Source organism: Lissotriton helveticus, chromosome 2_1, assembly GCF_964261635.1.
Source record: "Lissotriton helveticus chromosome 2_1, aLisHel1.1, whole genome shotgun sequence".
Classification (NCBI taxonomy): Eukaryota; Metazoa; Chordata; class Amphibia; order Caudata; family Salamandridae; genus Lissotriton; species Lissotriton helveticus.
Genome location: NC_136059.1, coordinates 2,016,326,658 through 2,016,353,702, shown reverse-complemented (window position 1 = coordinate 2,016,353,702; position 27,045 = coordinate 2,016,326,658). Strand labels below are relative to the sequence as shown.

At 41.6% G+C, this 27,045-nt stretch overlaps 1 pseudogene; it reads left to right on the top strand.

Annotated features, from left to right (window-relative positions):
• Window positions 1–6,972, top strand: part of LOC144820355 (uncharacterized) — a 56,916-nt pseudogene extending 49,944 nt beyond the window's left edge.
• Window positions 6,973–27,045: the final 20,073 nt, after the last annotated feature.

Below are 27,045 nucleotides of genomic sequence, written 5' to 3'. Positions count from 1 at the left end.
GTCCGGCCGCGGTGGCCCTTGACAGTTTCAGGTAGTCCCGCCACATGCTCTTCCGGTCCGGCCACCAACGGTCGGGGGGCCGAGGCCGACGGGATCTGGCTGCAGCCGATAAACCAAGAAACCCGTTCATGGGGCCAGAGCCAGGGGCGTCCGGCCGACATCTACCGGAAGCCCGGCCCGAAGACGGACGGGACACTTCTTCTTTCTTGAATAATGGCTGCGACAACACTGGGGGGGGATGTCTTGCACATGCCTCCGACCCCCCCCCCCCTCGTCCTCATCGCCTGGTCCGGCCATAACAAATGTCAAGCGAGACGCCGTGGGGTGCACTGGGAGGGAGAGACGGTGCGAACAGGCCTCTCCCGCCTCCCCAGGTGGAGGCTTCCCACCTGCACCCTCAGCGCTCCAGGCGCCCGGAAAAGGGTTCTTCCACTGTAGCCATGCTGCAACGTCTCGCCCGGCAGGGTGGAGCCAGTCCGCTCATTTGACCCCGCGATCGCCAGTAGCTACCGAACTCTCAAAATGGCGGTCGACCTGGCAAGAGCGGGCCCAGCATAAAGAAATGGCCCGGTCACTGGTTGACTCCACCACCGTAGTCCTCCACGACCTTGAAGATTCTACAGCAGCCGCGGGAGTCTCCGACCCCCGATGGGGAATGACTGCCATGATCGCCCGTGGAGTGACGAAACTGTATCCGCGGGACGTCGGCGCTCCCATGCTGGCGCCAGCCTCACTTTGAATTACTAGAATCCTGCAGACCTCAGTTCCGGTAAAAGCACAGTGTGACCCGGTAGGAAAAATTGTTGCACCCCCTCCCCTTTTTGACTGATAGTTCAAACCACCGATCCTTTCCTTTGCCCTTTTAACGGAACTTTGGACTGCCTCCCCCTCTTTTACATTTTCTAGAGAAAACAAAACATTAACCACTACATTAGCATAGCAGTTGACACCAGAACTGTTTTCAAATTGAAAACCAACAACATCTTCAACAGAATCCTTTTTGTTTCTGCTGTGACCCTGCTACAGCACAGGCATTGTCCCCAGCAGTAATTCTGCAATGCCGGTAAGAATAGCTGTGGTGCCTACTGGACTCACTCACCCCCGCGGCGCCCCACGCCATTATTTGCTGGGCGGCAACTTACTAGACATCACTTTCGTGCCATCTAGATTTCAGCGCGTTCTGCTGCCTTGGAACTATTCGCACAACAGACTGCTACTGACGACCCACCCCCAGGCAACATCTTCTGAATTTTCATAATTTGAAAGAACTAATAACAGGTCCTCATCAGGAATTTCCTCTTCAATCATCTCATCAGGAATTTCCTCATGAAAAGTCTGCAATGATGATTCTTGTAACTCTATGGTCTCCAAACATTCGATAAATTCGCCATCAAGAGATTGATCAAAAAAATCATTCAAGTCATCTCCTCCTTGTGAGAATATTTCATTGTTGGTGCTGTCAATTTCAATAAATGTAGTGGATAATTCAAAAGAAATTGCCACGGTCTCTTCGTTGTTTAAATGTTTTTACTGTTTTTGTTTTGTTGTATATATTTATATGTTATTAAAGTTTTATATTCCTACTACTTTGTTGGAGTGCTATATATTTTTAATGTGACACATAATTGTAAAAACTTTGATGTACAAAGAGTCATTCCTAGAATCTTCCGCTTCAGGCTCGGTCCCCTCCCCAATCACAATACAGGATGGTTTTCAGATAGTAGGAACACGTGTGGTGTGACGGATCTCATCGGGTGTGGGCCTTGATCTACTATAACTCCTTTGAAGAGGGGTGATTCTTTACAGCTGGAGCCATAAACTACATCTGCAGGGCTAGCTGATAGTCTGGACAATCGGACACAGAGGAAGAGGAGTGTCAGAGGGTGCGGTAGTGAATAGGGCGAAAGGGAGGTGTCGGGCGGGCACAGAGTGTGATTTTCAGGGAAGAGCAGCGCAGATGGGGGGAGGTTTATTGCCGATGCATAAGACAGAGAGCGGGGGTGACCAGTGCCTGGGGAAGATGCTTGCGAGGGTGGGGAGCCATGCTCCGAATCGACAGCGTGCAGAGAGTGGGTCTGCTCAAGGCATCTAAAATGGCTGCCGTGCACGACAAAAGTGTGGCATTTCAAAAAAGGCAAGATGGCGCAGACATTGTTTTTCAACACTTCCTCATTTCCTTCCAATCGAACGTTAACAGACGTTGGTGCATATTACCAAAGTTAAGCGATATTTATCGCTAACGATGCTTACCAACGAATTTTTTTACCGCTAAGCATCGTCTGAAATTATCGAAGATAAACCTTGCTATTACCAAGGTTTATCGCAAATGCGATAATAAACGGCCGCAATGCATGAATATCGCTAAAAAGTCAGCGATATTCATGCATTACCGAGCTAATGCTCTTAGCCATGTTATCCACCTCCCATTGGATAACATGGCTAAGAACTGCTCAGGGCAGGTGTTACTTTTTGGAGATATTCGCGCTTAGCGCGAATATCTCCAAAAGTTGGTAATAGGAGATAGATATCTTGCATGTTGTAATGCAAATTATTGTGGTATATGGAACTCATACCATAATCTCTCAGGAAAGCAGAAACTGATCCTTTTGGGACCGCCTAAAAAGACCTAGGGGGTGAGGGGTACTCTACTTTGCTCCCTTTTCACGTTCCGAACTATTTTATTTTACTCTCTTCTGTAATTACACAAAATCGCAGCAATAAGATGCATCGGAGACACACAGTGAGAGAAAGGAGGCCGGAGATGAAGAAGAGATGTCAAATACACATTGGAGATAATATAGTGGCAGAAGGGAAGTAAATATGAGTAAACTTACCATGTAACATAAAAATGTTGCACTCTATACTATAAGTCTCATTTTATACTACAATCACTTCGCTACAACCTCATAAATTAAAAATAAAAATGAATAATGTCTCAAACAATTTTTGATTTCTAAATATAAATTTATTCTTCAGAATTTTCTAAATTTGAAAGAACTAGTACCATGTCCTCATCAGCAATTTCCTCATGAAAAGTCTGCAATGATAATTCTTCTAACTCTATGGCCTCCAAACATTCGATAAATTCGCCATCAACAGATTGATCAAAAAAATCATTCAAGTCATCTCCTCCTTGTGACAATATTTCATTATTGGTGCTGTCAATTTCAATCAATGTAGTGGAATCATTCAAGTCATCTCCTCCTTGTGACAATATTTCATTATTGGTGCTCTCCATTTCAATCAATGTAGTGGAATCATTCAAGTCATCTCCTTGTGACAATATTTCATTATTGGTGCTGTCCATTTCAATCAATCTAATGGAATCATACAAGTCATCTCCTCCTTGTGACAATATTTCATTATTGGTGCTCTCAATTTCAATCAATGTAGTCGACAATTCAAAAGAAATTGCCACGGTCTCTTCATTGTGAGCCATTTTATTTTGAAATTGCTTGCTGTAAATTGCAGAAAAAAATAATCACTTTCATTTATCGTTTTTAGTAATACATAATATAAAACTAACTTTATCAAGTATTTAGTATAACAGAAGGACTGCAAATAAATAACAGAAAACATTTTTCAAATTATCTTCAAGTGTACAACATAGTTCCCCTTACAAAGAAATTGCCACGGTCTCTTCATTGTGAGCCATTTATTTTGAAATTGCTTGCTGTAAATTGCAGAAAAAAATAATCACTTTCATTTATCGTTTTTAGTAATACATAATATAAAACTAACTTTATCAAGTATTTAGTATAACAGAAGGACTGCAAATAAATAATAGAAAACATTTTTCAAATTATCTTCAAGTGTACAACATAGTTCCCCTTACAAATTAACAACTCACCTTTTTAAAAGTAGGAGAAGTGTTAGTACTGTGTAAATCAAACACCAGAAATTCACCACCAACAATTCCTCACAAATGTACCTCAGACAGTAGTATCACAAAATGGCTGTGGTTTCCTCTCATTTGACATATATACATAACCAATTAACTTTCATCACACACAAATACAAAACCAAAGTAACATTTTAATTGGTTCTAAATTTCAACACTTTCAAATGTGTTTTCCCCATGCAATTTTCCATAGGACATTTACATACGTCTACAGCCTGAATGGCTGAACGGAATTACACCAAACTTGGCAAAATGGTACATCAAACCTAAGAGGTCAGGAAGAATCTACTATACCCCCTTATGGTCATTTCCCCCTTCGCTTTGGCCTCCTCTTGTCTCTCAATCCTACCGAGAGACAAGATGGCGGCCGCTACGGACTGTTTGGAATGTTGACAGACGCCGGAGAACCAATCAGCTTCGCAAAGCTCCGTAACACGAAAAGTACTCGAAGCGGAGCGCTGTTACAGATATATATCTTTTTTTGAACGTTAATTTCTCAAAATCCACTGGAGCACATATATTGAGACCTAGCAAAGGCACATCGGGCTACCAGTCCCTAATATTTTGCCAAGTTTCGTGCAAATCCATTCAGCCGTTCGATTATTATTATTATTATTTTTTTTTTGCCCCGCGGGGCCCTTTTAAAACCTCCACATCAAACCTAGGGGGTCAGCGAGGATCTACTATGCCCCCTTATGGTCATTTGCCCCTTTGCTTTGGCCTCCTCTTGTCTCTCGATCCTACCGAGAGACAAGATGGCGGCCGCTACGGACTGTTTGGAATGTTTACAGACACCGGAGAACCAATCAGCTTCGCTTCACAAAGGTCCGTTGCGCGAAAAGTCCGCTCACCGGAGCGCTCACCGGTCCGCTGTTACAGATATATATCTTTTTTTGAACGTTAATTTCTCAAAATCCACTGAAGCACATATATTGAGACCTACAAAAGGCACATCGGGCTACCAGTCCCTACAATTTTGCCAAGTTTCGTGCAAATCCATTCAGCCGTTCGGGCTAAAAGTGAGGCCAACCGCCCTATGGAAAACTCAATGTTAAAAACACGTTTTGGGACCCCCCTTTTTTCTCGGCCCCCCCTTGACGAACCCCCCCCAAATATTCAAGGGCTGCTCAGAAACCAAATGTGCCATTTTCCTGAAAATTTCAGCCAATTCCATCCACAAACGCCAAAGTTATTAGACATAGAATTTTCAAAAATCCCATAGAGAAAAAATCCTAACTATATATACCTACTGGCGACCGCCAGTAGGTAATATATATATATATATATACATATATGCTCCTCCACCATTACCGGTAAAAAGATCAACAGCTGTCATGGGCGGTCCGAGAAGGGTAACCGGTATCCCAATAAATTCGCTCCAACACTCCTCCTGATAAGGACGATACTCGGACACCCAGGTTGACTAGCAAGTGAGGTTTATTAGGCAAGTAGAAAAGCGACGCTTTTCGCCATTACGGCTTGTTCACGCTCACCAAGTTAATCTAGACGCCATCTTAAATACATGATCACGTAAAAATACCAAAGTGCAATGTGAAAACAACGGCGGACATTTTGACATGGAGTGTTGGCAATTGTAAATACTCGCATATGCATATTATAATACATTATTATGCCAGATCGTTACGCATACTATTATGAACACTGGTATTGTTCAATAATAAAATGGAATGGTGGCAAAAGATATAAATCATACATTGTCTGTCATAATTCATAAAATTTACATCATAACATTGCCAACAAAGTTCCAATTAAACCGGGTAATAAACGGACATGGAATAATATAAATACATGGTTAAAAATGCCAAAACCAGGACTTCAATGAAACCCATGCCACGTGATAATATATACGAGTAAGCGGTAATGTCATTGGTTGTTGTCATGGTATTCTAGTATCGTGGCAGTTCATTTGTCTCCAGAATTACTTTCGTAACCATAGTATCAAGTAAATAGAAGGGTTTCCATTCTTTCCACGCCCAAGTGGGCTTTTCAAGCAGAATGAACGTAGTTGGTAATTCGATACTCCATATAACATTGAGTCCCTGCCCTAGTGGGCAATTAATGCATTTCCATCCAATATAACCCGGTGTCATACTAATTAGTCCGTCAACAATTAGCACAAGTGCCCATATCCTAAAGAATTAAAAACAACAAATTTTAAAAGCAAGCAGGATGATACAGTACAAAAAATAGATAGCAGTCAAAATACAACTATTCATACAGATGAATTGATAGCTCCTCACTTACATTCAGGCCTTTCGGTGTAAGACAATCAAAGTCTATGATGTAACGAGACTCTAGTTTGCGAAGTGACAGTTCTCTGTTACCATCTCGCACACCCAGATTCACACAGTCAATTATAACCATCTGTACTAGATTTTCATCTTGCATATGCATTTCTCGAAAATGGCGAGCAATGGGATATTGTTTGTTACAACCCCTTATGGCACGTAGGTGTTCAAGCACCCGTTTTTGGCCTCATGTTTGGTGCTTCCAACATACCACTTGTAGCACGGACAAATTAACACATATACACTGTATGGGGTGTTGCATGACAGTTTTTTTCTGATGACAAATTCCCTAGATGTATTGGGAACTAGTAGTGTCTTAACATCCTTACTGTTTTTACATGCCTTACATTTACGACAGCATCTAAAACCCTGGGACTTGGTATTCACATCAGAGTCGATACTAGTCACATAATTGTGACTCAATTCATCCCGTAAGGATCTGCTTTTCTTAAAGGTAATTTGTGGGTTGTCACTCAATTCTCTCTTTAGGTGGTCATCAGTCAATAATACATGCCAATGTTTCCGAAAAATTCTGCGTATCTCGTTGGCCTGTCCCGAAAATGTAGTGATAAATCTCATATTATTGAGATCCTCCTGATCTTTATTGGGGTGTAGTAATTCGTCCCTGGATTTCAATTCTACTCTAGCAGCAGCATTAGTTAACATTTTTCTGCTGTACCCTCTCTCTAAAAATCTTTCTTGCATCAATTTCTCTTCCTCTTTATAGGCTGCCAAAGTGCTACAGTTCCTCTTGGCGCGTAACAGCCAAGTAGGGGATACTTTGTACTAGATTTCTAGGATGGCAGCTTTTAGCACTGAGAATACTGTTCCCCGCAGTTTTTTTGCGGAAGAGTTTAGTTGTGAGTGTTTCATTACGCACTTCCACCAACACATCCAAGAATTCAATTTTTTCTTTACTGACATGTTGGGAAAATTGCAAATTCAGAGTGTTACTATTGAGTTTCTCAATGAAAAGATTCACAGACATTGTATCCCCTGACCAAATGAAAAAAATGTCGTCAATGTACCGCAGCCACAGGACAACGTTGGAAAATTCTGCCATCTCGCTGACAACCTGCTCCTCCCACCAGCCCATGAATAAATTTGCGTAGCTGGGGGCGAAGCAGGTTCCCATGGCAGTGCCCTGTGACTGCCTGTACACAACTCCATCAAAAATAAAAAAAATATTTTCCAAACAAAACTCAATCATGGCCAGGATCATTTGAGAGTGATGCAGTAAAGAGATAGATCTCATTTTCAGAAAGTGCTGAACAGCTGTCAAGCCCTATTTGTGTTGTATGCTTGTATATAAGCTGCTCACATCTAAAGAAACCAATAGGAAATTACTTTCCCAGTGGATTCCATTGATGATAGTAAGGAAATGAGTAGTATCTCTCAAGTAGGAAGGAAGTGCCACCACGTAAGGTCTAAGATAGTGGTCTATGTATTTTGAAGTGTGTTCCAAAAGGGACGCAATAGAAGACACTATAGGTCGTCCTAGTGGGTTATTGGCGTCTTTGTGGAGTTTCAGGAGTAGATAGAGTATGGGAATTCTGGGGTGGGCACAATACAGATAGTGAAATTCCTCCCACTCCAACAAACCTTTGTCCCTCCAATCCACAAGATGTTCCCTGTACAAGATGTTGGATTTCAGTGTTTCATCATAGTAAGTCTTTGTGTAGCAAGTGCTATCGTCCAGTTGTTTATACCCTTCAGATAGATATTTGTCCTTATCTTAAATAACGACATTGCCACCTTTGTCAGATTGTCGTATCACGATTCTCTGATCAGATCTTAAACTTTCAATAGAGGCAATTTGCTCTTCAGTCAGATTTTTATGTTTACTTGCCAATTTGTTGTAACGTATTTTTTGAAGATCAAGTAAAACACCTTTTTAGAATACCTCAATGGCATCACATTCTATCAAGGGTAAAAACACGGATTTGGGTTTAAATTTTGTACCTGGATTGACTCCCAATTCTGTACCCCAACCCCCCTAATCAGGTGTAGATTCAACAGTATCATGATCCTCAGATAATGCATGTAGCATTTCAATATCACATACATTAAGATTGCTTTTAATCGTACTTCTACTTGCAGTTCCAGAGTCCTTAGGTTTCGTATTAAACCACTTTTTCAGTTTAAATTTCCTCGAGAAGAGGAACAAAACTATCCTTGTCTGTGCAAAGTTGAAATTGGACAGTGGGCAAAAGGAAAGTCCTAACGCCAGGGTTTCAATCTCACTCCCAGATAGTGTTCGTTGTGAGAGATTTACCACAGTCATATTTGTTGTTTTTTCATACCCCTGGTTTCCATTCCCACTGGAGTGTTGCTGGCGTTTGATCCTCCTCTTTTTGGATTGTTTGTTGTGCCTCTTCTTCCTCTGTTGCCTCGACCCCGTCCTCGGGGTTTCCCCCCTTCCCCTTGGTAGTCTGTCTGATTCTGATTGATCATTTGGAACTGCAATAAAAAATTATTTTTCTTCTTCTGTGGATCACTTACTAATTCTTGATTGAGGCCAGAAGTTGAGGCATCTGAGATGTTCCCATCAGAGACATCACTCTCTACGATCTCACTAGTATTTCCTTCAGGTTTAGCTGTTGAAGCACCAACTGCACCTTTCTTGGTGAATAGATGGTCATATTTCTTCTGAAATGTCAACGGCCTGATAGACTTTATAATCACGAAGGAATTTTCTCTGTTTTTTCGCAGTAATTTCTTCTTCTAGCTTCTCCAATCTCAGTGGAAGTTTTTTCATAAACTCCTCGAACGCCTCTTTAGACATCAATTGTTCAATTTCTGCTGTGAGTTTCTCAATTTGTTTTAATATTTTAGCACAATCTTTGAGTGCGTATTTCACCAAGATCCTCATCATGGTAATTGAACACGAGGCAGAGTTTTCAGACCATTCCTCTAACATGTCTGTGTCCGGGTCCTCGTACGTTGGGATAGTGAAAATACGGAGACCCGTACATGCATACATATATATGTATATATATATGTATGTGTATATATATATATATATATATTCACTGAAAAAACCATGGGTTAGAGACCATATATAGTTAGCTGGACATTTTATTGACATAAAACCAATGAAATTCCATATATAGTTAGTTGCACTAACTATATATCGCGCACCGGCAATCCACTGCTGATGATGTCACATATTACATCATTCATGACATGGTCAGTGACATCACTGATGACATCACTGATGACATCTCAAATGACATCACTGATGACATCTCAAATGACATCACTGATGACATCATGACACACCAATACCAGTTACTACATACGCACTCACTGATTCCTACGTCTACACACACATTCACTTATTCACCCATACAATCACTCATACATACAGTCACTCATTATTACAACACTATCATATGCACTCATACACCTATGCAGACACTCACACACTGCCACTCATCCATGGAGTTACTCACACACCTAGTCAGTCCTGTAAAGAATCAATCACACTTCCATTTCCTCATCTATACAGTTAAACACAGAACACCATACTTCAGTGACATCACTGATGACATCACTGATGACTTCTCAAATGACATCACTGATGACATCTCAAATGACATCACTGATGACATCATGACACACCAATACCAGTTACTACAAACGCACTCACTGATTCCTACGTCTACACACACATTCACTCATTCACCCATACAATCACTCATACATACAGTCACTCATTATTACAACACTATCATATGCACTCATACACCTAGTCAGTCCTGTGAAGAATCAATCACACTTCGATTTCCTCATCTATACAGTTAAACACAGAACACCATACTTTTCACACATATACTAACACATACTTACTCTCTTATACAATCACTGATACAAGTACACATTGATATGCACAGAGTCACACACCTCCCAGCCAGCCACACACACACTCAGTCTTCCATACATCCACTCATTCTTCAATATGTAAAACATATTTAAACTTTACAAAAACACACAGACACTAGATGATGTCATCAGTGATGTCATTTGAGATGTCATCAGTGATGTCATTTGAGATGTCATCAGTGATGTCATCAGTGATGTCACTGACCATGTCATGAATGATGTAATATGTGACATCATCAGCAGTGGATTGCGGGTGCACGATATATAGTTAGTGCAACTAACTATATATGGAATTTCATTGGGTTTATGTCAATAAAATGTCCAGCTAACTATATATGGTCTCTAACCTATGGTTTTTTCAGTGAATTTTCAAGGTTTTGTAAATGCAAATTCCTAACTATATATGGTCTATAACCTATGGTTTTTTTCAGTGAATACATATATAAACATATATAGTCTGCATATCTATATAAATATAAATGCATGCATACATATACATATATGCATACATATGCATGTTATTTACATGAAAGTTTTAAAAACACTAATAAAAGCAAAGCTAAAAAGCCACCTCATTACAAACAGAATGGCTTTAACTTAAACGAGGGCGAGATCTATTGCATTTTCAATGCTTGTTTACTTTGGTTCTATCAAGAAGGCATTCAGATGTGTCACACATTTGCCATAAATTCTGAATGTTAGCACTCTAGTTGCTCATTAGATCACTGTAGTAAAGCTAGTGCTCACCAGGGAAGTCTGCTGCTAATCATGGTTTGCAGCCATTTTCCTGCATTTTTTATCCCGCAGACTTTCAGTCCGCATACCATTATCCCGCAAGGTCATTGACCTCGCATACCATTATCTCGCATTTTTTCAAAACGCATGTGCATTTATCGCGCATGCCTTTACAAAGAATTACGTTTTAAAGGCATGTATGGTAAATGCATTTGCGTTGTGAAAACCACGATGACGAGAGAGGTAAGTGGGTTTGTGTCAATTTTTTCGTGGGTTAGTGATTGTGTAGTGTAGTGTAGTGTTGTGTAGTGTAGTGTTGTGTTAGTGTAGTGTTGAGTTGTGGTGGTTGTTTAGTGTAGGGTCATGCTGGGGGTAGTGTTTTAGGGTTTAGGGTTGTGTTGTAGTGTTTGCGTACTGTAGGGTCATGCTGGGGGTAGTGTTTTAGGGTTTAGGGTAGTGTTGTAGTGTTTGCGTAGTGTAGGGTCATGCTGGGGGTAGTGTTTTAGGGTTTAGGGTTGTGTTGTAGTGTTTGCGTAGTGTAGGGTCATGCTGGGGCTAGTGTTTTAGGGTTTAGGGTAGTGTTGTAGTGTTTGCGTAGTGTAGGGTCATGCTGGGCGTAGTGTTTTAGGGTTTAGGATAGTGTTGTAGTGTTTGCGTAGTGTAGGGTCATGCTGGGGGTAGTGTTTTAGGGTTTTGGGTAGTGTTGTAGTGTTTGCGTAGTGTAGGGTCATGCTGGGGTGTAGTGTTTTAGGATTTAGGGTAGTGTTGTAGTGTTTGCGTAGTGTAGGGTCATGCTGGGGGTAGTGTTTTAGGGTTTTGGGCAGTGTTGTAGTGTTTGCGTAGTGTAGGGTCATGCTGGGGGTAGTGTTTTAGGGTTTTGGGTAGTGTTGTAGTGTTTGCGTAGTGTAGGGTCATGCTGGGGTGTAGTGTTTTAGGGTTTTGGGTAGTGTTGTAGGGTTTGCGTAGTGTAGAGTCATGCTGGGGTGTAGTGTTTTAGGGTTTTGGGTAGTGTTGTAGTGTTTGCGTAGTGTAGGGTCATGCTGGGGGTAGTGTTTTAGGGTTTTGGGTAGTGTTGTAGTGTTTGCGTAGTGTAGGGTCATGCTGGGGGTAGTGTTTTAGGGTTTTGGGTAGTGTTGTAGTGTTTGCGTAGTGTAGGGTCATGCTGGGGGGTAGTGTTTTAGGGTTTTGGGTAGTGTTGTAGTGTTTGCGTAGTGTAGGGTCATGCTGGGGGTAGTGTTTTAGGGTTTTGGGTAGTGTTGTAGTGTTTGCGTAGTGTAGGGTCATGCTGGGGGTAGTGTTTTAGGGTTTAGGGTAGTGTTGTAGTGTTTGCGTAGTGTAGGGTCATGCTGGGGGTAGTGTTTTAGGGTTTAGGGTAGTGTTGTAGTGTTTGCGTAGTGTGGGTCATGCTGGGGGTAGTGTTTTAGGGTTTAGGGTAGTGTTGTAGTGTTTGCGTAGTGTAGGGTCATGCTGGGGGTAGTGTTTTAGGGTTTAGGGTAGTGTTGTAGTGTTTGCGTAGTGTAGGGTCATGCTGGGGGTAGTGTTTTAGGGTTTAGGGTAGTGTTGTAGTGTTTGCGTAGTGTAGGGTCATGCTGGGGTGTAGTGTTTTAGGGTTTTGGGTAGTGTTGTAGTGTTTGCGTAGTGTAGGGTCATGCTAGGGGTAGTGTTTTAGGGTTTAGGGTAGTGTTGTAGTGTTTGCGTAGTGTAGGGTCATGCTGGGGTGTAGTGTTTTAGGGTTTTGGGTAGTGTTGTAGTGTTTGCCTCGTGTAGGGTCATGCTGGGGGTAGTGTTTTAGGGTTTAGGGTAGTGTTGTAGTGTTTGCGTAGTGTAGGGTCATGCTGGGGGTAGTGTTTTAGGGTTTAGGGTTGTGTTGTAGTGTTTGCGTAGTGTAGGGTCATGCTGGGGGTAGTGTTTTAGGGTTTAGGGTTGTGTTGTAGTGTTTGCGTAGTGTAGGGTCATGCTGGGGGGTAGTGTTTTAGGGTTTTGGGTAGTGTTGTAGTGTTTGCGTAGTGTAGGGTCATGCTGGGGGTAGTGTTTTAGGGTTTTGGGTAGTGTTGTAGTGTTTGCGTAGTGTAGGGTCATGCTGGGGGTAGTGTTTTAGGGTTTAGGGTAGTGTTGTAGTGTTTGCGTAGTATAGGGTCATGCTGGGGGTAGTGTTTTAGGGTTTAGGGTAGTGTTGTAGTGTTTGCGTAGTGTGGGTCATGCTGGGGGTAGTGTTTTAGGGTTTAGGGTAGTGTTGTAGTGTTTGCGTAGTGTAGGGTCATGCTGGGGGTAGTGTTTTAGGGTTTAGGGTAGTGTTGTAGTGTTTGCGTAGTGTAGGGTCATGCTGGGGGTATTGTTTTAGGGTTTAGGGTAGTGTTGTAGTGTTTGCGTAGTGTAGGGTCATGCTGGGGTGTAGTGTTTTAGGGTTTTGGGTAGTGTTGTAGTGTTTGCGTAGTGTAGGGTCATGCTGGGGGTAGTGTTTTAGGGTTTAGGGTAGTGTTGTAGTGTTTGCGTAGTGTAGGGTCATGCTGGGGTGTAGTGTTTTAGGGTTTTGGGTAGTGTTGTAGTGTTTGCCTCGTGTAGGGTCATGCTGGGGGTAGTGTTTTAGGGTTTAGGGTAGTGTTGTAGTGTTTGCGTAGTGTAGGGTCATGCTGGGGGTAGTGTTTTAGGGTTTAGGGTTGTGTTGTAGTGTTTGCGTAGTGTAGGGTCATGCTGGGGGTAGTGTTTTAGGGTTGTGTTGTAGTGTTTGTGTAGTGTAGGGTCATGCTGGGGGTAGTGTTTTAGGGTTTAGGGTAGTGTTGTAGTGTTTGCGTAGTGTAGGGTCATGCTGGGGTGTAGTGTTTTAGGGTTTTGGGTAGTGTTGTAGTGTTTGCGTAGTGTAGGGTCATGCTGGGGGTAGTGTTTTAGGGTTTAGGGTAGTGTTGTAGTGTTTGTGTAGTGTAGGGTCATGCTGGGGGTAGTGTTTTAGGGTTTAGGGTAGTGTTGTACTGTTTGTGTAGTGTAGGGTCATGCTGGGGGTAGTGTTTTAGGGTTTAGGGTAGTTTAGTTGTTTAGTGTATGCTAAAGGCATATTCGTTCTAAAAGTTTTCGTTATTTTAATTTGCGGCCTAATAGTACATGCGGGATTTTTTTTGCGGACTGATGGTATGCGGGATTTCGTCATATATTCGCTAATCATACTTTCTATGGCAAAATGAACCCCCTCCTTTTGTTCCTTTTTAAATTAAATGTTTTAAGAGTTACCACTTTATTCCAATCAAGATGGCTTCAGGTGTGCCATACCTTTGTAATAAGTAGGACTGTTAGCACTCTAGTTGTTCTTTAGAACACTCTGGGACATTCTGTCATTGGGCTATAGTTGGGCTACATCTGGCTGATATTTGGGCTACATTTGTTTTTTTTGTCTCTGGTGGCCATCTTTGGGCTACATTGGGCTACATTGGGCTACATTGGGCTACATTGGGCTACATTTGGGCTCCAACATATATATAGCCCAATGTAGCCCAATATATATTTTTCAAAGTTAATTTTCGTAAAAACCACTGGAGCCTATATCTTGAGACATAGCAAAGGCACATCGGGCTACCAGTCCCTACAATTTTGCCAAGTTTGGTGTAAATCCATTCAGCCGTTCAGGCTAAAAGTGAGGCCAACCGCCCTATGGAAAATTGCATGGGAAAAACACGTTTTGGGACCCCCCTTTTTTCTCGGCCCCCCCTTGACAAAACCCCCCCAAATTTTCAGGGGCTGCTCAGAAACAAAATGTTCCATTTTCCTGAAAATTTCAGCCAATTCTGTCCCCAAACGCCAAAGTTATTCGACATAGAATTTTCAAAAATCCCATAGGAAAAAAATCCTAACTATATATACCTACTGGCTATCGCCAGTAGGTAATATATATATATATATATATATATATATATATATATATATATATATATATATATATATATATATGTATGTATGTGTATATATATATATATATATATATATATATATATATACATTCACTGAAAAAACCATAGGTTTCAGGAGTTATATAGTTAGGAATTAGTTTTTAAAAAACCTTTGAAATTCACTCAAAAAACTATAAGTTTTAGTGGTGTTATAGTTAGCTGGACATTTTACTCATACAAAACCAATGAAATTGCTCCTATATAGTTAGTTGTACTAACTATATTCCGCGCACCCGCAATCCACTGCTGATGATGTCACATATTATATCATTCATGACATGGTCAGTGACATCACTGATGACATCTCAAATGACATCACTGATGACATCACTGATGACATCATCTAGTGAATTTTTCTTTTGCTTCGGTATTTAAATATGCATTATATATATAGCAATTTACATTGAAGAATGAGTGGATATATATAAATAAATATTTGGATGGAGGATTTAGTAGCAGTGTAATTGACTGTTTACTTGACCAATTTATAATGTCTCACTAAATATAGTGGATAGTGACTAAACTGTGTGAATATCTGTATCACTTTGTCAGTTGTTGTGTAAACTGATTCTACAGTTGGTTACTAGCTATGTGAAAGTCTATATTAGTTATTGATTAGTTAACTGAGTATTTGTATGGGAGTGTGAAAGTGTGTGTGGTTCGGTGGGGGGTGTTTGACTGTCCAAAGATGTGTGAATAGTTGATTCAGTAGATATATGAAGTTAAAACTACATGTTCTAACAGTTTGGGTGAGGGAATCTCTGTATGGGTGTGGTGATGAGCAAATATATTTCTCAAAGGTACAGGTCCAACAAACTAGAAAAATAAAAGGCAGTGTATGTGTCAGTTGTTGTATATAAATAAGTATACATAAGACACAATGATTGTGTGAGTGACTATATGGATAACTGTATACTTGTAATAATGATTTTATAATTCACTAAGTATGACTTACTTTCTAAATGAATAGAAGAAGTGGTGTTTGTATAAGTGTTTTGCTAAGTAAATATGTAAGTATGATCCATTGTTTGCATTAGTGAGTATGATGACTTCATATGTGAATAGGATGCATGCTGTTGTTTAATGTCGATATAGATGTATAAGTATTTTTGATAGTGTTCTATTGTTCATTGACAGCATGTATGAGTGAATCGATAGGTAAGTGATTAGATGTGTGTATACATCTATGAATCACTGAGTGGATTTTTAGATACTTGTATTGCTGTGACAATGGATTTAATTATGATACTCTGTATTTTACAAACAGTGATGAAAAATTGTAATAGTGTATGAAAAGGTGTATGTGATTGTCACGTGGATGATGTCATCAGTGATGTCATCAGTGATGTCACTTGAGATGTCATCAGTGATGTCACTGACCATGTCATGAATGATCTAATATGTGACATCATCAGCAGTGGATTGCGGGTGCGCGAAATATAGTTAGTACAACTAACTATATAGGAGCAATTTCATTGGTTTTGTATGAGTAAAATGTCCAGCTAACTATAACACCACTAAAACTTATAGTTTTTTGAGTGAATTTCAAAGGTTTTTTAAAAACTAATTCCTAACTATATAACTCCTGACACCTATGGTTTTTTCAGTGAATTTCAAAGGTTTTTTTAAATGCTAATTCCTAACTATATAAGGCCTGAACCCTATGGTTTTTTCAGTGAATTTCAAAGGTTTTTTAAATGCTGACTCCTAACTATATAAGGCCTGAAACCTATGGTTTTTTCAGTGAATTTCAAAGGTTTTTTAAATGCTAATTCCTGACTATATAAGGCCTGAAACCTATGGTTTTTTCAGTGAATTTCAAAAGTTTTTTAAATGCTGACTCCTAACTATATAAGGCCTGAAACCTATGGTTTTTTCAGTGAATTTCAAAGGTTTTTTAAATGCTAATTCCTGACTATATAAGGCCTGAAACCTATGGTTTTTTCAGTGAATTTCAAAAGTTTTTTAAATGCTAATTCCTAACTATATAAGGCCTGAAACCTATGGTTTTTTCAGTGTTTTTTAAAAATAAATTGATTGGTTAACTGGCTTATTAAGTGTATCTTAGTGAATACATATATTAGCGAGTAATGTTTAAATATTTAAATATATGCATGAGTGATATAATATGTGACGTCATCAGCAGTGCATTGCAGACGTGCAAGTTATAATGAGTCCAACTAACTATAACGTGGGAATTTCAATGGTTTTATGCGAGTAAAATTTCCAGCTAACTATAACTGGTGTGAAACCTATGGTTTTTTCAGTGAATTTTAAAGGTTTTCTAAATGCTAATTCATAACTATAACTGGTGTGTAACCTATGGTTTTTTCAGTGAATATATATATATATAAAATTTCTATGGCAAAATGAAACCCCTCATTTTGTTCCTTTTCAAATTAAATGTATTAAGTGTTACCACTTTATTCCAATCAAGATGACTTCAGGTGTGCCATACTTTTGTCATAAGTAAGACTGTTAGCGTTCTAGTTGTTCTTTAGAACACTCTGGGACATTCTGTGATTGGGCTATAGTTGGGCTACATCTGGCTGATATTTGCGCTACATTTGGGCACTTTTGTCTCTGGTGGCCATCTTGGGAGACTGCATTACAGAATTTTTTCTAATGAAATATAAGAGGATTTGAGAAGTCACTCAAAATGTGCCCTAATTTTTCTTTCTTCAGCACTAATCATAATTTCTATGGCAAAATGAACCCCCTAATTTTGTTCCTTTGCAAATTAAATGTTTTAAGTGTTAACACTTTATTCCAATCAAGATGACTTCAGGTGTGCCATACTTTTGTCATAAGTAAGACTGTTAGCGCTCTAGTTGTTCTTTAGAACAACTCTGGGACATTCTGTCATTGGGCTATAGTTGGGCTACATCTGGCTGATATTTGGGCTACATTTGTTTTTTGTCTCTGGTGGCCATCTTTGGGCTACATTGGGCTACATTGGGCTACATTGGGCTACATTTGGGCTCTAACATATATATAGCCCAATGTAGCCCAATATATATTTTTTCAAAGTTAATTTTCGTAAAAACCACTGGAGCACATATCTGGAGACATAGCAAAGGCACATCGGGCTACCAGTCCCTACAATTTAGCCAAGTTTGGTGGAAAACCATTCAGCTGTTCGGGCTAAAAATGAGTCCAACCGCCCTATGGAAATTAACATGGGGAAAACACGTTTTGGGACCCCCCTTTTATCTCGGCCCCCGCTTGACGAATCCCCCCCAAACTTTCAGGGAAGGAGCGGAGCGCCGCGAGGCAAAGTTAAGGAAAATTTCAGGAAGATTCTTCAACCGGCGACAAAGTTATTCCCAATAGAATGTTGTGATTTCCCTATGGAAAACAATCCTAACTATATATACCTACTGGCTATCGCCAGTAGGTAATATATACATATACATATACATATACATATACATATACATATACATATACATATACATATACATATATATATATATATATATATATATATATATATATATATATATATATATATATATATACATATATAGATATATATAGATATATATATGACACTTCGAATGAATTCAACTGCTTTTATGTAAATGGACAGTGCACCTCTGGCACATCGTGACTTCTTAAGCTAGGTTGAATTGTTTGAAAATATAACAATTGATGGTTCCCTAGGTTTCAGAGTCACTCTTTTTTAAATTGTTTTAAAACAGTAGGCGCACAAAATGCTGGTCAACTCGTTTAGAACCCACTACATCATCTTTTTTGGTATTTTCATCAGGACACAGAACGGATATCCACTCTCATGCAGCTTGAAGCATTGGCACAAGTCTTCTGGTCAGATTATTTTGCTAGAAAAAGGGACTGACACCCCTCCTTCGTAATGCGATCTCCTGTTTTTTTCAGACACCTTGTTTGGAAAAAGTGGAAAAATGTGTATATGCACGTTGCAGTGTTCCCACGGCGTTCCTTTTAAGTCACTCGCTGCTCAAAGTCTGACAGCGTTACGAAGGAGGGGTGTCAGACCCTTTTTCTAGTAAAAGAATCTGAAGTGAAAAGATGATGTCGTGGATTTACAGCTCGGCGCGTGAAGAGCACATTTTGTAGCAGTCCAGCACGTGGTGAGCACTTTTCTTTCTGCTATAAACCCAACAGCTGTGCTGACCAAGTTTAGAGCGTGTAGAGCACTTTATTGGGGTCCTGATTTCAGGGCCCAAGTTAAGAGCATGCCAGCTGCACCTCCACTACCCTCTCCAGCAGCAAAGAAAACCACCAGGGGGATGGAGCTCCTGATGGCAGGGAGAAACGCCAACCACCCTGCAAAGACCCCCCTCAGTGGGACGCCGTCTGCAGGGAAGCTTTGCGTAGCAACAATGGGGTCCTATGACAACTAGTATTCTGAGAGGAGGGATGCCAAACTGTCCCAAGAAGAGCTGAAGCCCCAGCCCGGGAAGCCTCACGCAACTCCAGGAGCGGGCGTGCCTTCACCCGGGAGACCTAACTGGGTGCCGGGGAGTTCAGGGAAGTTGACTGCTGAGGGCAAGCAGCTCCCTTTTTGAGTGATGGTGGGGGACTCAATTAGGTCTCCTCACTGGTTGGGTCCAGTTGGCCTGCAGCAGCAGCCTGTGCAGTCGTGGGCAGATGCTCCAAAACATGAGAAGGATCAAGTGAGTGGGGCGACTGCACCGCATGGTTGTGGGTCAGCTACCTGGAGGTGATTTCACCCGCGGGGGACCCAGAGAGGTCTCCCCACCAACGGGGGTATAATACTGCAGGCTTTTACCTTGGGGGGGGGATTCATTGAAATTGCCCCTCCGCTGGTAGTAGGCGCGCAGGTTGTCCTGTTACCTACTTTCCGGGCCTGATTTTCCATTAGGTCTTTTTTGTCCCATTGTGATGATTTGTGGGCTTGATCTCCAAACTTGTTGCATTGTTTTTGGGCCCTGATGTGTTTATTCATGTTGCATTGGCCCTGCAGGGTTGGACTAATAAGTACTGTTATCAAACACTGCACAATATGCCCAATGATGGTGTTTTTCATGATGTTATGACGTGTGCCTTATATAAGTACATGCTATAGTGCACTAATTGTGTTTATGACGATTGCCTTATGGCAAAGTGATTTATGATCTATGCACTATTGTGACTATTGCCTAGTTGGCAAAGTGATGGTTGATTTTTTTTTCTTTCTTTTTATTGGGATTTTATAAATTGTGTACAATCATAAACATTTCTTGTTACGGTATGGTTGGCACTTAGAAGAAGAAGAAAGGCGGAAAGGATAGTGCAGTCAGAGGGAACAGAAGAGAGGTATAGGAAAGCCCGGTGTGGAGGTGTATTGTACACCAGCTAGGCACTAGCTAAGCACATGACATTTCGCGGCTCAGAGTACAGGGTTCAATCACAGTTGTCCTCGTTCTTGGGGTCTTGAGGTCTGTTCCGAGGCTCTTTCAGAACTGGAAGTTTTGGTCCTGTCTGATCATGGGGGTTTGTGCGGGACAAGAAACCTGTCTAGGGCTTCCCACAAACCCCTGGAAGATGCCTTCCATGGGGAGTACTGCATCGCCAAGCTTTCCGTTCCCCTAAGGTACATAATCCAGTTTAGCCAACCTTGGAAGGTTGCTTTGCTTGAATCTTTCCAGGTGTTTAGTTCTGTTTTAACCGCTGCTGTCAGTAAAAGTTCCATTAGTTCCTTCTCCTTCTCCGATGTGAGGTCCATCCTCATGAAGGCTGTGACAAGGGATGCGAAGTCTCTCTTTGTTTTACGATTGAAGACCTTGTCTATAAAGTCAAACACCCTTCCCCAGAAAACCTTGAGTGCTGGGCAATGGAAGATGAGGTGTGCTAAGTCTCCCTTCTGTGTGTTGCAGTTCCAGCAGAGGGAGTCCTCTCTAAGGCCAAGTGTGTGTAGCCGGTCTGGGGTCCAGTATGTTTTGTGGAGTAGCCATAGATTAGTTTGTATGAGGACTGGTGTGATCTTGTTTTGTGTGGCCGAGGCCCAGAGCTTTTCCCACTCCTGGGCGCTTAGACGGGGGTGTAGCTGTTTGACCCAGAATTTGTTTGTTTTAGCATTGAGTTTAGTATTATTTGGGCTCTGTAGCTTATATATGTGTGAGACTTGGTGTCCTAGTTTGTTGATGTTAGCCACATATCTGAGGATCGAAGGTTGGGTGCTGATTAGTTTGGTCTTTGATAGGGCTGCCTTTACTTTTAAAAATCTGTAAAGGTCTAGGTCTTCTAGTTGGTAGCTGTTTTTCAAGTCTGTGAATGTAATGGGGGATGATCCCTTCTCTAGTTGGTGTCGGAAGCAGATAATCTTCTCTATCCATGTCTCAAATGTAAGGCTCTTCTCCTTATATTTGATTTTGATGTTTGCCCATAGAAATTCTGATTTGGTACTTCTGGTGGTGACCTCCAATTTCCTGTCTATCTTTTGGGGTGCTATTTTAGTATTTTTAAATATCAGCTTGGATGTGTCTGGGTAGGAGTTTGTAGTGAGTAGTGTGAGAGGGTGCATGTTGTTTAGTATGGCCTTTTCTACCTGTAGCCATGCTGGGGAGCAGTCTGGCCTCTGGGACACCCACTGTGTACTCTGTTTTTCCAGGAAGGCTAGTTGGTAGGTTTTGAAATGTGCCAGATTCAGACCCCCCTGTGTTTTGCGAGTCTCAGTTTCCTAATGCTAATCCTTGCTTTCTTGTCCCGCCATAGGAATTTGGTGAGTATGTTGACGATTTTCCGATGAAAATCATCTGTAAGGAGGAGGGGGAGCATACTTGACAGGTAATTTATCATCGATGTGATCATCATTTTTATTGTTTCTATTCGTCCCCACCATGTGATGAATTTAGGGCTCCATGCCTCTAACAGTTTTTTTACTTTTTCTAGAAGGACGTTTTCTTTGTGGCGTAGGGAGCTGTATAGGTCTGTCCCGAATAGTATGCCTAAGTATTTAATGTTTCCGGTCTGCCAAGTCAAGCCAGAATCTCCCAGGGAGTCTCTAGTGCAGTGGAGGTTTAGTGGCTTGCATTCAGATTTTTCGTTGTTTAGCTTGTAACCTGATAGTTTGGAGTACTGTGCGATTTTGTTCATCAGGGCTTTAAGGGAGGATATCGGTTGCTCAGTTACAATTAGGATGTCGTCCGCGTACGCGGCTAGTTTTACGACGGTGTCTTTGATTCCGACTCCTTTAATGCCCTTGTTTAGTTTTATGTCTGGGATGAGAGGTTCTTAGGCCAATAGGAACAGAGACGGTGATAGTGGGCAACCCTGTCTGGTTTCTTGTTTCGGCTTGAAAGGTCTCGACAGTGAGCCGTTAATAGAGATGCAGGCTGAGGGGGATTGGTAGAGGACCATGGCCATCTTTATGTATGTCTCCCCCAGGTTGAAGGCTCGCATGCATTCCACTAGAAAGGCCCACGAGACCTTGTTGAAGACTTTCTCTGCGTCTAATGCGATTGCCACTGCTGGCTCCGTCTTTGCGGAGGTTTATTCTAGAATGTGGCAGAATAGACGTGTGTTGTCGCTGGACATGCGGTTGCACATAAAACCAACTTGGGCGTTACTGACTAGTTTAGGGAGAATTGAGTTTAGTCTAACCGCCAGTATTTTGGCGTAGGTTTTGCAGTCCACATTGATGAGGGATATGGTTCTGTAATTCTTTGGCGGAGAGTGGTCCTTGCCTTCTTTAGGAATGACTATAATGTTTGCCTCTGTCATGGATTGGGGAACTGACCCTGTCTTTGCGGTTTGGTTAAACACTCTTTCCATGGTAGGCGTTAGTTGGGTTGGAAAGGCCTTATAGAAATCTGCAGAGTATCCATCATTTATTAAGTATGGGTGCAAAATCCGTTCCGCTCGCAAAATTTGCGGATTTTTGGCAATTTCGCGATCCGCGAATCTCGCGAAATTGCCGAAAAATCCGCAAATTGGCTCGCAGGCGTATTCTTTTTTTTGCACAAATAGTAACGTTTTAATCAGCCCAAACAACTAGTGAGCACGGTCTAGACTAGGCAGGTGTGCTTCCTCCCCATATCTACCGCCTACAATTAGATGTAATCCTTGATGGAGGTCTTTGCATCCATGAGTTTCTTGAGCGCAATCCCTGTGTACTTCCTGTGACCAGGAGGCTGCTTTCTTCTCATTTGCTGCTCGGATCGGTCTTTGACCCTTTATAAACTATAGGATTGTGAACTCGCATGGAAGCCCCACCCATTTGGCCCCGCCCCACACACACTAGGCTATGCAACGTCTTCCCGCCCTTTCCTCACTATGATGGACAGCTCACTCGAGGGACCTTGGTGCCTTTCGGCGCGGTGGCAAAGTTACAGACACATGTGGTTACATATTTGTGCAAATCCGCGAGTTCGCGGATTTTCCCGCGAACTCGCGGATTTTTTTGCCATTTCGCGGACAGCGAATCCACAAAATTCACCCATACTTATCATTTATGTGAATGTGGTCTAATGCGTTTTAAGTGTAATACAAAGGATATTTTTATATAACCTTTTTTTTTTTTTTTTTTTTTTTTTGTCCTCATTAGCCATAAAGTCGATCCAACTATGCTCTTAGCCTCTCAGACACGAGGACCGTCCCCCCCATAGCACCAAGGAGCCCAATGCTGAGCCCCAGGTGCCCAGAGAGCCGGCCCCCATGCTTCCAGCAGAGCTTGAATAGACGTACTCCCTTCAGACCAGTTCGGCCAGATGTCCTGTTGCTGTACGATACCACCCTTTTGGACAGAGAGATTTTAGGCCTAATCATCGGACCCGGGGAAAAAAAAAAAAAAAAAAAAAAACCCCGGGTAGGCTAACTATCCCTCCTCCAATCGATCAAAAGGTGCCAAAATGTAAGAGATCGAGGGCTGCATGTTCTCATTAAGTCCATCTTTGAGGTTGCGTATAATGAAGACAGCCACTCTGCATGCGTTGGGGGATTTATGTTAATCCAGTTTTTACAGATCTCTCTTCTAGCCAGTAAGATGGCATAAAACAGAAAATCTCTCTCTGATCCCTTGATGTTATGATTTAATCCGAAGATGACCAAAGACCATGACCACGGGATAGTGACACTAAGAATAGATTCGAGTGTTGTTCTAACTTCATGCCAAAAGGTGGCAATACTCGGACAGTCACAGAACATATGCAGGTCTGACGCTGCCGGTAAGGAACATTTACTACAGCACTTCCCTGTTTGGAATTTCGACAACCGTTTAGGAGAGTAATATGCTCTATGAAGTGTGAAGAAATGATTGCGCCTCAGCCATGCTGGCTTGACGATTTTATAGAGGAGGATAAAAGATTCCTCCCAAATATCTCCCCTATCTGGTTCTCCCTCAGCACCCCAAAGTTTTTCCGGGAGGTTAAAGTCTCGCTCTCCATCCTCTATAATATGCCAATAGAAGAGCGCAACTTCTTTTTTCCCCGCCGGTCTATCCACTAGGATATTCTCGAGAGGGCTTTCCTGTCCCATCATTCCTTTCTTCTTAATTTGAGTTCGAATCCAACTTCCTATTTGTAGATATACTATCCAGGAGAGTGGTGATGTTACTTTAAGCTTGAAGATATCCCAGCCCAAGATTGTTCCTTCCATCAGCAGATCCCCCCACTTTGTGATCCCTGCGTCCAGCAGGATTCTTTTGACTGTGTTGGCTTCCTGTGGTGCTAGTCCAGGTAGGTCCCAAATTGGGGCGTGTTCGGATAAGTGTCCTATCCCGATCTTAGATTTTATTTGGAACCATTCTTTTAAGCTACTCAATAGTGTCTTTAGTCTAATTTTTTTTTAAAACTTCTGGTGGCCGAACTTGAAGAGAAAACCATTCACTGGAAGGTCCGAACCCAATAACATTGCCTTGTACATAAGCCCATTTGCATTTTCCCAGGGGAGCTTAAGTAACATCCTAGAGTGGGTCAGATGAAATGCCCAGGCATAATATTCTAGGTCTGGCAAAGCGAGCCCCCCTTTTTCTCTTCTCCTTCTCAGCTTTTTCCAAGCTAATCTGCTGGATTTATATCCCCAAATGAATGAGTTAATGTTTTGCTGGCATTTTGCAAGCTGCTTGGTGTCAAAAATTAATGGAATGGAATTAAAAATAAAAGTGAATTTCGGGAGAATACTCATTTTTATCAGGCTAGTTCTCCCATAAATGTTGAGCTGGAGAAAAGACCAGGCTTTCATAAGAATTTGGGATTCTCGGGAAATACGGGCTAAGTTGTTTTGAGCCAAGTGATCCAGATCTTTAGTTATTGTGATGCCAAGGTACCTCATTGAGGATTTTGTCGGAAGTTGAGAATTGTGAATGTTCCAGACCATAATTTCGGTTTTTCCTGCGTTGATTTCGTAACCAGAGAATTTCCCAAAATTTTCCGCTTTCTTTATAATGATGGGAAATGCCAATGTAGGATCAGTTGTGTATATGAGAATGTCATCGGCATAGAGGCCAATCTTCTTTTCCCAGCCCGAAAAATTAAAATGTGGGATGTTGGTATCCTCCCTAATGGATTGTGCAAACGGTTCTACATATAAATTAAAGAGAAGGGGGGACAGGGGGCAACCCTGTCTTGTTCCTCGGCTGATTTTAAAAGGAACTGTTCGTGTACCGTTTATTAGTAGAGATGCTCTGGGGTTGCTATATAGTAAGCCTATAGTCCTACAAAATTTGGGTCCCAAGTGAAATTTGGTCATTATTAAATTTAAGTATGCCCAATTTACCCTATCGAACGCTTTAGTGGCGTCGAGGGTCATGATAGCCAGGGGTAGGCCGAAGGTTGAGGCAATATCCGAGGCTCCCACCAAATCATAGGTTAAATCAGCCAATTGCCGACCTCTGATAAACCCCTTTTGATCAGGGTGGATGATCGAACCAATCTCGCTTCCCAATCTCGCAGCCAAAATTGAAGTAAAAATCTTGTAATCATTATTGAGAAGCGAGATTGGGCGATATGATCCACATTCGGCTGGGTCCTTGCCAGTTTTTAATATTAGAGCTATATTGGCTTCCCCCCAGGAGCTTGGTGGTGTCTGCCCTCTGATCATTATGTCATTAAAAAGATTTGTAAGGACAGGGGTAAGGGTGGAATTGAGTGTCCTATATAATTCCCCAGGGAGGCCATCTGGTCCCGCGGCTTTGCCCTGTGATAATTGCTTAATGGTGTTATAGACTTCTAATTCAGTGATCTCCTTATCTATATTCTCTGTTTGGGAACTTTCCAGTTCCGGGAGGATTATATTATTCAGCCATTCGTTCCTTTCATCATCATTGACATTCAAATCCTCTGTGTATATGTTCTGGAAGAACTCCCTAAAAGCTTCTCCTATGGCTGTGGTTGTTGACCTACTGTTAGCTTCCCCAGTGACCCTCACTTCTTTAATACAATTTCTTGATTGGTCCGCTTTAATTTTCCAGGCCAACAGTTTTCCTGCAGATTCCCCATATTCAAAGTGTGCAAGTTTACTTGCCTGCCATCTTTTATTAATTCTCTCCTGCAATAGTGTGTCTAGCTTGGCTTTTAATTCGACTTTCTCCTCTTGATTATCTGAGGGGAGCTGTTCTAGTGATTCTAAAAGAATTAATTCTTGCTCTATATTTCTTATTCCTTCTTCGTATTTCTTTCTCCTGTATGAGGCCCTCCCTGTAATGCACCCCCTGATGAAGGCCTTCCAAGCCTCCCATACTATAACCACGGAGGTAGAACCTAAGTTTTGGTCTAGGAAGGAAGCTGTTTCCTGCGTCAGATACTCTTTCTCCTCCTCCTCCAGTAGAATTGTACGGTCGAAAGACCAAGAATGGTGGGTAGGTTTCTGATCTAATTTTACAGAGAAAAAGATGGCAGAGTGGTCTGACAAGTGTAGAGGGAGGTATGTTATACTTTTAACCAGGTCTTTGATAGATCGACTAAATAGAGCATAATCAATTCGTGATTTATGTCTGTATTTATAGTTGTGGTAAGAGACTCCCAAACCCTTGCCGGACCTTTGTCTCCATAGATCTATTAGGCCAAGGTTCGACATACATCTGAGCAATGTATCCCTCATATTACTATGAACGACCGCTCTAGAAGTGGTGATTTGTCTAGCTTTGGATCTAGGACAAGATTAAAGTCTCCCACCCATATTATGGGATCGGAACAAGTAATCAAGTGGTTCTGCAGGATGTTTAAGTAAGAAGGGTCGTCCTGGTTAGGTCCGTAATAGCTGACGATGGTAACATCCTTCGAATGTAATTGAGCTTTAACTATCAGCCACCTACTGCTTAAATCTGTTTCCCAGCTCGTGATCTGGGCCCTTGCCGCTT